Here is a 12,037-nt window from a genome sequence, read left to right as displayed (position 1 = left end):
TCCAGTATTCCTTGTTTGGTATTTCTCTTTGGGAATGGCTAACTCTAGATTAAGGGGTGGCGGGAGACCTCTTATCCTATTTGGTTACCTGGAATGTTAGGGGTTTGAATGACCCAGTGAAACAGTCGAGGCATTCACCCATCTTAAATACCTAAACTCCAATTTTGGTTTCTTGCAGCATCAAGGACCAGACCAGGTTACACAAGGGATGGGTTGGGCAGGTTTTTCACTCCATTTTCGATGGAAGGGCCAGGGGTACGGCAATTTTAATTTAAAAAAATTTTTTTTTAGAGTATCCAATTCTTTTATTCCAATTAAAGGGCAATTTAACATGGCCAATTCACCTACCCTGCACATATTTTTGGGTTGTGGGGGTGAGACCTTCGCAGACACCCGGAGAATGAGCAAACTCCACACAGTGACCCGGGACCTCGGTGCCATGAGGCAGCAGTGCTAACCACTGCGGCATTGTGCCACCCCTACGGCCATTTTAATATCTAGGGTTATAGCTGACCCCAATGGCCGATGTATTATTGTTTGTGACTCCCTGTCAAACACTCAGTAGTCATGGTCAACATGTATGCCACAAACTGGGAAGGATGAATTTCATCAACTCTCTCTTATCGTCTCTCCCCAACCTTGACTCGCACCAACTGATTTTAGGAGGCAACCTAAACTGTTTTGGATCCTAGCTTGGATCGTTCCAAACCTAATCTCCCGTTCCATTCGGGTGGCGTGGGGTTGGTCATGTTTTATGGAACAGATGGGGCGGCAGGGGAAATTATTTCTTGTAGGATGTGCATGCTAAGGACGGTGAAGTTGGAGCAGCAGAGGCTGGCGGATTCCATCTTAAGAGGTGTATCACCAATTCTCGCTCGATCCTACTCCGGAGCTAATGACGAGCTGGGAAGCAGTTACACTCAGTTCATGATACTGTCCACTAGCAAGGCTGAATATTAGTTACAGTACTCCAGGGGTTACGTTTTATGAGTAAGGGGAGGCCAGTCGTCTTTTGTCTCACCAACTCAAGCAGCAAGTGGCCTCCTGTGAGATTCCTCAAATACTCTATTAGGGCGGCAACCTCGTTTCTGTCCCCTTCGGTTAATGCGACTTTTAAATCCTATTACCACAACCTGCATATGTCCTACAGATAAATCGATCATGTCAGACTTTTTGGATGGTCTGCCCATTCCAGCTGCTGAGGTGGGCAAGAGCTGCGAGTTGGACTCCCCATCACACCCTAACAAGATTTTTTTAAATTTATTGGTCTGATGCAGTTTGGTGAGGCCCCAGGTCTGGATGGTTTCCCGGTTGGGTTGTACAAGAAAATCTCGGAACAGCTTGTACCCTTGTTATTGAATATGTTCAATAAGTCCCTGTCTCGGGGTTCTTTGCCTTCAAACTTTACTCCATCTTCTCTTTCCTTGCTCCTTAAGGGGAACAAGGACCTGACCGAGTGTGGTTCATACCGATTAATCTCCCTTTTAAACACCAACTTTAAGCTGCTCGCTAAGGTTCTGCCGCTCCGTTTGGAGCTTTGCCTACCAAGTATACGTTTGGAGGATCAAACCAGTGTTGTGAAGGGCCCACAATTGTCAGCCAATATGCGTCGCCTTTTAAATGTTATTTTTCCCCCTCTTGTGTACCTGAACCTGAGGTGATAGAATTGCTTAAAGCTGTAAAAGCACCAGATAGGGTGGAATGGGAATATTTGAGATTCTTGGGAGATTTGGATTTGGACATAAATTTGCATCTTGGATTTGCTTGTTACATAATGCCCCGACAGCATTGTGTGCACAAGCATACTACACTCTGATTACTTCCTTTTAAATTGGTACACTAGACAAGGCTGTCCTCGTTTCTCACTTTTGTTTGCCTTTGCAATCGAGCCTCTCGCTTATTGTGATGGGATGGAGTATCGGTAAGCGATATACCACCTTCTGTATTATGGACCCAACTCCCTCAATAGATTGCACAATGAAGATGCTTAATACCTTTGGTTCCTTCTCTGGTTATAAGTTGAATCTAGTCAAGAGTCAATGTTCTCTGGGTAAACCCCCCCCCCCCCCTCCTTGTAAGCGGGCTTGATTAGGCTCATTACCTTTCCGCCTCTCTAATACAAGTTTCTGCTATTTGGCATTCAGGTGGCCCATAATTGGGCCTCACTTTATAAGTTAAACTATTCAAACCTGATCAATAGTGCTAAGGTGGGTCTGCAGAGGTGGAACAACCTTCCTCTGTCTCTGGCGAGTAGGATCCAAACAATTAAAATTAACCTACCCCTTGATATGTTGGGTGTTCTGGATCCGTGGAACACATACAGGCCACCAACACTTAAAATAGTACAACACTATTTTATTAAACTATAAACTGCTGAACATACTATTACTGTGGGTTACACGATGTTAGATTAACTAAAGACTTGTGCCTGTCCTAACCAGTCGAATCACTCCACACGTGGTGAGAATCTGTGCTGTAAACTATAAGTTCTTGTACTTCTGAAAGGCTGCGTCCCAAATGAGCGGGAAAAGTGATGCCCTCTGTCTTTTTAGGGAGTGTGCTCTAACTGGTGATTGGCTGCGGTGTTTATGCATGTTGATTGGTCCTATTGTATGTCCATCAGTGTGTGTGTCTGCACTATGATATACTGGTGTATATTATGACACTCAAGTTTATAATTTCCTTTTAATATCTCCCCATTATTTTGCCCAAATCTTAAGGTTAACAAATTGATTTCTGCTTTTATTTGGGTGGGTAAGAATCCCACAATCTGCAGTGTTCTGCTCCAAAGGGACATGAGGCTTGACTGTCCCAGATTTATTGTTTTATTACTGGGATGCTAACATCCAAAATGTTTTGTTGTAGATTAGTGGCCCTGTTTCTATTTGGGGCCAAATGGAGGCTCACTTGTGCACTACAGTACTACTCTCCTTGCCACAATGATTGCACCATTGCCCTTTTCTCCCACTAGATTTTGCTCAAACCCAGTGGTGGACGTCTCTCTTTAGATTTGGAAACAGTTCTGGCAGCACTTTAAGCTCCTTTCCCTGTCTTCACTGGCCCTATTTATAACAATCACCTTTTCTTATCTTCTGGATTAGATCCATCATTTAAATCTTGAAAGCAAAGAAACTTGAGCATTTTGACGGCTTGATTGGAGAGGGGAGGTTTACCAGTTGCTGGCTGACCAGTTTCAGCTACCCAATTCTAATGTCTTTTGTCATTTTCAGGTTCAAGGCTTACCCCATATGGTTTCCCTTTGGCTCCACCTTCCTTCTTGCTGAAGAGGATTTTATTCTTTGTTCAGCCTGGGGTCTATTTCGGGCCTATATGGCTATATTCTCTTGTCGGATCCCATCCCATTAAACGTGGTGAGGGAGACGTGGGCGAGTGAGCTGAGACCTGTACTTACTAGTGAGGCTTGGAAGGAGGCTCTTTACATGGTCAGCTCCATGCTTCTTGTGCCTGGTTGAGCTTAATTCAGTTCAAGGTGTTGCACAGGGTGCACTTGACCAAGGCAAGGATGAGTGGGTTCTTTCCAAACACTGAGGGCAGACGTGATCGTTGTTCGCTTGCCCCAGCTAGCCATACACATATGTTATGGTCCTGCCCCAAACTTGCTAGTTTCTGAACTTCCTTTTTTTAAACACTTTATCAGAGATTCTCTGGGTAGATCTGTCCATGTCCACTGGTAGCCATATTTGGGGTTTCTGATTCACTGGTGTTTCACTCTGGGGTGAGGGCGGATGTTGTCGCCTTTGCCTCACTGAGAGCCCAGAGGCGAATACTGCTTAGTTGGAGGTCTCCGTCCTGCCCAGTGCTTGTGTTGTTTGGGTGATTTGATGTTATTCCTACACTTAAAAGAAAATTAAATGCACCATCAAGGGGTAGCTGAGGAAATTCTACCTGAGATGGTAACCTTTTATTTCCTTTTTTAAGGATTTAGACAGCATCAGCTGTTTGAGTGGGGGGGGGGGGGGGGGGGGTTAGTTATAGTATTTAAGTTTAATTAGGTGTTTTTGTTTCAGATTTGCTTGTAATTTTTTGATTTTGCACTCTTGTCTTTTCATTGTTATTTAGTTATGTCAAATTTCAATACACATTTAAAAAAAAAGGTATATTTGAGATCAGATTTGCAGTAATATGACTAATGTCAATGGGGGTGAAATGGATGGGAACTGATTGTGGATCAACTTTCTGTTATCTCCCTGGCTAATTGTTCTCTCTATGGACTTCAAAGGAAAATTGAGAAGGTGTAAAATGGGGCAGCTAGTCAGCTACTTGGTGCCCCTGCTGCAGTTTAATTTTGTCCCATAATGTGGTCCAAGTTGAATTTTAAAAAAGCTTCAGAAAATATCTATTTTAAAATGCAACATTTATGACCATAATTAAGTAATAGCTAACTGGTATGCACTTTGTACTAAGATAGGTTGGGGGTATTGTGGGACTTCCGTGTGGAAGTCACAATTATCACTACTGCATTGTTTTGCATGTTTCTGTTGCCAGCTATAGGGCAGCACTGTAGCATAGTGGTTAGCACAGTTGCTTCACACCTATAGGGTTCCAGGTTCGATTCCCGGCTGGGTCACTGTCTGTGCGGAGTCTGCACGTTCTCCCCGTGTCTGAGAGTTTCCTCTGGGTGCTCCGGTTTCCTCCCAATTGTTGAGAATTGACTCGTAATCTGCTTGAGGTCAATTTGGCAACTTCAAATGTCTGCTGTGCAAGTCTTCGATATGATCTTGAAGTTTGTGAAGAACATTTTCACCCTAATTAGGTTGACTGAGAAAACCTACTTGTGCATGAGAGCAAAGCATTATTGAATTTGCTTTCAACCTTGAGATAATTTATCAAATCCAAGAGGTGTACACTTGGTCAAATGGCAAGATTCTGCTCTACTTAGTGGAACATTATAAAATGAGATTTCCCAATTTAAATAGATGGGTTTAAATGGTTAGAATCCCTTAACTGTAGGGGAGATTGTCTGAAGTAATGCCACCCTTCCATGTTGAAGTAAACTGGCGCGTTAACCGGCCAAGCTTCTCTTTATTGACTACTTCATTAAAGGAGAAATGCAACAGGACTATTAACTGTTAACTGCAAGAGGAGCAGCAGGGTCATATAACAGCAAGATTAGGAGTGAGTATAGAAATAAGAAGATAAAGCAGAATAATGTCTGCTTGAAAAGATGGTGCAGGAGAAAAGGCTTTAGATATTTGGGACAATGGGATCAGTTCTGGGGAGGTGAGACCTGGATAGGTTGAACCTGAACAGAACCAGGACCAATTTATTGTTTTCATTCATGAGATGTGGGTGTCACTGGCTAGGCCAGCATTTATTACCAATCCCTAATTACCCGTGAGAACGTGGTAGTGAGCTGTCGCCTTGCACTGCTGCAGTTGAGGTGGTGCGGATACACTGAGTGCTGTTAGGATGGAGTTTCTGGATTTGACCCAGTGACCGTGAAGGAAAGGTGATATTGTTCCAAGTCAAGATGGTGCATGGCTTGGAGCTGTACTTGGGCGTGTTGTTGTACCCATACATCTGTTGCCCTTGTCCTTCTGGTAAAGGTCATGGGTATGGACGTTGCTGTTGAAGGAAGCTGTCTTGTGCACTGCTGCTGCAGTGCATAGGTGGTGGATGGAGTGAATATTGAAGGTGGTGATCGGGTATCATTTAAGCTGGCTTCTTTGTCCTGGATGGTATCTGGCTTCTTGAGTGTCATTGTAGCTACACATCCAGATAAGTGGAGTATTCTTTAACAATCCTGACTTCTACCATGAGATGGTGGACAGGGTTGAGGTACTGGGAGATTAAGTACTCACAGCCGAATTCTGAGCTTCTGACATTTTGTAGCCACATTATTTATATGGCTGGTCCATTTCAATTTCTGGTCAGTGGAAATCCCTAGGATTTTGAGTGATGGATTCAACTATGGTAATGCCACTAAATGTTATCGGGAAGATGCTGGATTCTCTCTTGTTCGGGATGGTCTTTGCCTTGCACTTATGTGATGCTAATGATGCTTGCCACTTGTCAGCCCAAGTCTGAATGTTGTCAGGTCTTTTGGCATATGGACAGGGACTGCGTCAGCATTTGAGGAGCTGAAATTCTACCTTTACAAGTTATAATATTTAGTTGAATATGTTTTGTGATTTGAGATCCACAATGTTTTGCTCTGAAACTTGAACTGGGAAGGCCATCTGTCTACCTGGTCTGTCTCAACAGGTAATTCAGATTTAATTTGTGGCATTGCATTGGTGAAATGATGGACCAGATATAGTCTTGAGGTGAAGCAGAGTTAGAGTACAGGTGGTAATTGGAGCAAAGTACATAGGCATACTTGTATACCTGGATAAAGTAATGTATTTTGTCCTTACTTTTCAATGTTTGACTATTTTGTTTACATTGAAGAAGACAAGAGTTGGCTTGAGTAGGGGAGTCTGAGAGTAGGGGGAATCTGAGTTGGTGGGAGTGGATCGCGGTGGGTGGGCATGTGTCTGGGAGTCAGTTGGAGGAGGGTAGTTTCATTACAGTGTAGGCTAAGGTGTTAAAATGAAAATTATTAGTGTCACAAGTAAGTTTACATTAACACTGCAATGAAGTTACTGTGAAAATCCCCTGGTCGCTACACTCTGGCACCTGTTTGGGTACACGGAGGGATAATTCAGAATATCCAAGTCACCTAACAGCACATCTTCGGGACTTGTGGGAGGAAACTGGTGCACCCAGAGGAAACCCATGCAGACACTGAGAACGTGCAGACTCCACACAGACAGTGACCCAAGCCAGGAATCGAACCTGGGATCCTGGAGCTGTGAAGCAAAAGTGCTGACCACTGTTACCGTGCCCCTTATTTGCTTACATAGTTTTCATTATAAATGTAGGAGCTATAAAAATTGGGGGTATACACAGACATAAAATTTTTTTAAATGGAGATTCAAATGTTGTAAAAAACGAAACTTGACCTGGACAGCTGGCTATGATGGGATGTGCATGATTGACCTTGCAATTCTTTTTCAACCTTGTAGAGTTCAAACTCATTTCCTTGGATGTGTTTAACTTTTGATTTCACTGTGAAGGAACATTATTTTTGCCTCAATGTTTATTCTGTCTCCTTGCTTACTCCTTCTCACCTTAAGAATGTACGTGAAGCTGCAAAAAGCATTGGTCATTTCTTGCTTCAGACTGATCTCCAAAAATTCAATTTTCTGATACTTCAACTTGTCCATTGTTGAAGAGGAGAGCAAATAAAATATGTTGCCCCATGTTATTTAGTTTTCTGGTATCTGATTCAGTTCGTAAATGTAATGAGGCTCTGTAATCATCTGGCTTGACTCAGAGGGGTAGCAATGCACCTCTTTCAGCAATGGATTAACATGCAGTTTGCTGAAACTTCAGAGCCTATGTGTTGAAGCTTCAAATCTAAAAAGGTTAACTTCAGATTGAATTTACCTACTTTAAAAATCAAATACAAAAATAATCACCTATACATAAGGAAACATTGCATTTAATTACTGTGGTCTCACACTCACTTTACTAAAATCTAGTGGCTGATATTTGAGGCACTGACATGTCTTTGTGTTATTGACTGTTACTGGCCACGTGAAGACGTGGCATTTGCTCCACAACCAGCAGAGGGCAGCAGAGCAGAGCTACTGATCAGCTGTTCTGGGGAAATTTGCACACGTGCAGTGCGGTCAGCCTAAGTTGAAGGTGAACCTGCGAAGAAGACCCAAGAGTTTGAGTAAAGGCAAGCAACCAGCAGAGGGCAGCAGAGCAGAGCTACTGATCAGCTGTTCTGGGGAAATTTGCACACGTGCAGTGCGGTCAGCCTAAGTTGAAGGTGAACCTGCGAAGAAGACCCAAGGAGTTTGAGTAAAGGCAAGCAACCAGCAGAGGGCAGCAGAGCAGAGCTACTGATCAGCTGTTCTGGGGAAATTTGCATACGTGCAGTGCGGTCAGCCTAAGTTGAAGGTGGTTTGTGGAGGGGCTGTTGGCAAGTGACAGTTAAACCCGAAACACTTTGTGAGTGTTTCCCACCCTACCTCCTCCTCTAACCAACCCCCCCACCCCACGGTGGTTGGGAAGCGGGAGCAGGGGCCTGTCGTGAAGGTGAGTGAGTGCCTTTAAGTTTGCTTACCTTTCAGCGGGATCAGGGTTTGAGGTAATATCAGGTAAGCTCTTCCTTTCTTTTTCTTTTTCTTGTTTTTTTTAATCTAGAGGGGATGTCAGGGAAGGCAGTACAATGCTCCTCCTGCAGAATGTTTGAGGTGAGGGACGCCGTCAGTGTCCCTGCTGATTTCATCTGTGGGAAGTGCACCCAACTCCAGCTCCTCAAAAACCGTGTTAGGGACCTGGAGCTTGAGCTGGATGAACTTCGGATCATTCGGGAGGCAGAGGGGGTCATAGATAGGAGCTTCAGGGAAGTAGTTACACCAAAGACTGGAGATAGATGGGTAACTGTAAGAGGGACTGGGAAGAAGCAGTCAGTGCAGGGACCCCCTGCGGTCGTTCCCCTGAGTAACAAGTATACCGTTTTGGATACTTGTGGGGGGGACGACTTACCAGGGGTAAGCCATGGGGTACGGGCCTCTGGCACGGAGTCTGTCCCTGTTGCTCAGAAGGGAAGGGGGGAAAGGAGTAGAACATTAGTAATTGGGGACTCAATAGTCAGGGGCACAGATAGGAGATTTTGTGGGAGCGAGAGAGACTCACGTTTGGTATGTTGCCTCCCAGGTGCAAGGGTACGTGATGTCTCGGATCGTGTTTTCCGGGTCCTTAAGGGGGAGGGGGAGCAGCCCCAAGTCGTAGTCCACATTGGCACTAACGACATAGGTAGGAAAGGGGACAAGGATGTCAGGCAGGCCTTTAGGGAGCTAGGATGGAAGCTCAGAGCGAGAACAAACAGAGTTGTTATCTCTGGGTTGTTGCCCGTGCCACGTGATAGTGAGATGAGGAATAGGGAGAGACAGCAATTAAACACGTGGCTACAGGGATGGTGCAGGCGGGAGGGATTCAGATTTCTGGATAACTGGGGCTCTTTCTGGGGAAGGTGGGACCTCTATAGACAGGATGGTCTACATCTGAACCTGAGGGGCACCAATATCCTGGGGGGGAGATTTGTTAGTACTCTTTGGGGGGGTTTAAACTAATTCAGCAGGGGCATGGGAACCTGGATTGTAGTTTTGGGGTGCGAGAGATTGAGAGTAGAGAGGTCAGGAGCACAGTTTTGACTTCGCAGGAGGGCGGCAGTGTTCAGGTCTGTGGTTTGAAGTGTGTCTATTTCAATGCCAGGAGTATACGAAATAAGGTAGGGGAACTGGCAGCATGGGTTGGTACCTGGGACTTCGATGTTGTGGCCATTTCAGAGACATGGATAGAGCAGGGACAGGAATGGTTGTTGCAGGTTCCGGGGTTTAGGTGCTTTAGTAAGGTCAGAGAAGGGGGCAAAAGAGGGGGAGGTGTGGCGCTGCTAGTCAAGGACAGTATTACGGTGGTAGAAAGGATGCAAGATGGGGACTCTTCTTCCGAGGTAGTATGGGCTGAGGTTAGAAACAGGAAAGGAGAGGTCACCCTGTTGGGAGTTTTCTATAGGCCACCTAATAGTTCTAGAGATGTAGAGGAAAGGATGGCGAAGATGATTCTGGAAAAGAGCGAAAGTAACAGGGTAGTTGTTATGGGAGACTTTAACTTTCCTAATATTGACTGGAAAAGATATAGTTCGAGTACATTGGATGGGTCGTTCTTTGTACAATGTGTGCAGGAGGGTTTTCTGACACAATATGTTGACAGGCCAACAAGAGGTGAGGCCACTTTGGATTTGGTTTTGGGTAATGAACCAGGCCAGGTGTTAGATCTGGAGGTAGGTGAACACTTTGGAGACAGTGACCACAATTCGGTGACCTTTACGTTAGTGATGGAAAGGGATAAGTATACCCCGCAGAGCAAGAGTTATAGCTGGGGGAAGGGCAATTATGATGCCATTAGACATGACTTAGGATGTGTTGGTTGGAGAAGTAGGCTGCAAGGGTTGGGCACACTGGATATGTGGAGCTTGTTCAAGGAACAGCTATTGCATGTTCTTGATAAGTACGTACCAGTCAGGCAGGGAGGAAGGGGTCGAGCGAGGGAACCGTGGTTTACCAAAGAAGTGGAATCTCTTGTTAAGAGGAAGAAGGAGGCCTATGTGAAGATGAGGCGTGAAGTTTCAGTTGGGGCGCTTGATAGTTACAAGGAAGCGAGGAAGGATCTAAAGAGAGAGCTGAGACGAGCAAGGAGGGGACATGAGAAGTCTTTGGCAGGTAGGATCAAGGAAAACCCAAAAGCTTTCTATAGGTATGTCAGGAATAAAAGAATGACTAGGGTAAGAGTAGGGCCAGTCAAGGACAGTGGTGGGAAGTTGTGTGTGGAGGCTGAGGAGATAAGCGAGATACTAAATGAATACTTTTCGTCAGTATTCACTCAAGAAAAAGATAATATTGTGGAGGAGAATGCTGAGACCCAGGCTATTAGAATAGATGGCATTGAGGTGCGTAGGGAAGAAGTGTTGGCAATTCTGGACAAGGTGAAAATAGATAAGTCCCCGGGGCCGGATGGGATTTATCCTAGGATTCTCTGGGAAGCCAGGGAAGAGATTGCTGAGCCTTTGGCTTTGATTTTTAGGTCATCATTAGCTACAGGAATAGTGCCAGAGGACTGGAGGATAGCAAATGTGGTCCCTTTGTTCAAGAAGGGGAGTAGAGATAACCCCGGTAACTATAGGCCGGTGAGCCTAACGTCTGTGGTGGGTAAAGTCTTGGAGAGGATTATAAAAGATACGATTTATAATCATCTAGATAGGAATAATATGATTAGGGATAGTCAGCATGGTTTTGTGAAGGGTAGGTCATGCCTCACAAACCTTATCGAGTTCTTTGAGAAGGTGACTGAACAGGTAGACGAGGGTAGAGCAGTTGATGTGGTGTATATGGATTTCAGTAAAGCGTTTGATAAGGTTCCCCACGGTCGGCTATTGCAGAAAATACGGAGGCTGGGGATTGAGGGTGATTTAGAGATGTGGATCAGAAATTGGCTAGTTGAAAGAAGACAGAGAGTGGTAGTTGATGGGAAATGTTCAGAATGGAGTTCAGTTACGAGTGGCGTACCACAAGGATCTGTTCTGGGGCCGTTGCTGTTTGTCATTTTTATAAATGACCTAGAGGAGGGCGCAGAAGGATGGGTGAGTAAATTTGCAGACGACACTAAAGTCGGTGGAGTTGTAGACAGTGCGGAAGGATGTTGCAGGTTACAGAGGGACATAGATAAGCTGCAGAGCTGGGCTGAGAGGTGGCAAATGGAGTTTAATGTGGAGAAGTGTGAGGTGATTCACTTTGGAAAGAATAACAGGAATGCGGAATATTTGGCTAATGGTAAAATTCTTGGTAGTGTGGATGAGCAGAGGGATCTCGGTGTCCATGTACATAGATCCCTGAAAGTTGCCACCCAGGTTGATAGGGTTGTGAAGAAGGCCTATGGTGTGTTGGCCTTTATTGGTAGAGGGATTGAGTTCCGGAGCCATGAGGTCATGATGCAGCTGTACCAAACTCTGGTACGGCCGCATTTGGAGTATTGCGTACAGTTCTGGTCGCCTCATTATAGGAAGGACGTGGAAGCTTTGGAACGGGTGCAGAGGAGATTTACCAGGATGTTGCCTGGTATGGAGGGAAAATCTTATGAGGAAAGGCTGATGGACTTGAGGTTGTTTTCGTTAGAGAGAAGAAGGTTAAGAGGTGACTTAATAGAGGCATACAAAATGATCAGAGGGTTAGATAGGGTGGACAGCGAGAGCCTTCTCCCGCGGATGGAGGTGGCTAGCACGAGGGGACATAGCCTTAAATTGAGGGGTAATAGATATAGGACAGAGGTCAGAGGTGGGTTTTTTACGCAAAGAGTGGTGAGGCCGTGGAATGCCCTACCTGCAACAGTAGTGAACTCGCCAACATTGAGGGCATTTAAAAATTTATTGGATAAGCATATGGATGATAAGGGCATAGTGTAG

General features: G+C 45.0%; 1 protein-coding gene across 3 annotated transcripts in view; it reads left to right on the top strand.

Annotated features, from left to right (window-relative positions):
• ostf1 (osteoclast stimulating factor 1) overlaps window positions 1-12,037 on the top strand; it is a 95,509-nt gene that overhangs the window by 64,192 nt on the left and 19,280 nt on the right. The gene's annotated exons all lie outside the window — the stretch shown is intronic.

The sequence above is a fragment of the Scyliorhinus canicula genome, chromosome 8, assembly GCF_902713615.1.
Source record: "Scyliorhinus canicula chromosome 8, sScyCan1.1, whole genome shotgun sequence".
NCBI classification, from domain to species: domain Eukaryota; kingdom Metazoa; phylum Chordata; class Chondrichthyes; order Carcharhiniformes; family Scyliorhinidae; genus Scyliorhinus; species Scyliorhinus canicula.
This window is presented reverse-complemented; position numbering and strand designations above follow the sequence as displayed.